Below are 318 nucleotides of genomic sequence, written 5' to 3'. Positions count from 1 at the left end.
GAGGAAGGAGCCAGGCTCTTCTCTGTGATGCGAAATGATAGGACAAGCAGCAACAGGAGCAAGCTGGAGCATAGGAGGTTGTATTGGGTTTTCTGTGAGGGGGTTTTGGTTGTGTCTTTGGTAATGGGGGAAGGGCTATGGAGATGACCCTGAAAAGCTCCCCCTTTGCCTTTGTCAGATCCACCTCTGACCAGGGCCAAGCCAATCAGCGTCCCTGCAAATTCATGGATTTAAGGGGGATGCAGGGCATGCTGCTCTCTCTCTCTTGCATTGACCCCCAATCAGCACAGCCCCAGCCCTGTCTGGCCGGACTGGGTC

This window comes from Mesitornis unicolor, unplaced genomic scaffold (genome assembly GCF_000695765.1).
Source record: "Mesitornis unicolor isolate BGI_N332 unplaced genomic scaffold, ASM69576v1 scaffold14350, whole genome shotgun sequence".
NCBI classification, from domain to species: Eukaryota; Metazoa; Chordata; class Aves; order Mesitornithiformes; family Mesitornithidae; genus Mesitornis; species Mesitornis unicolor.
This window is presented reverse-complemented; position numbering follows the sequence as displayed.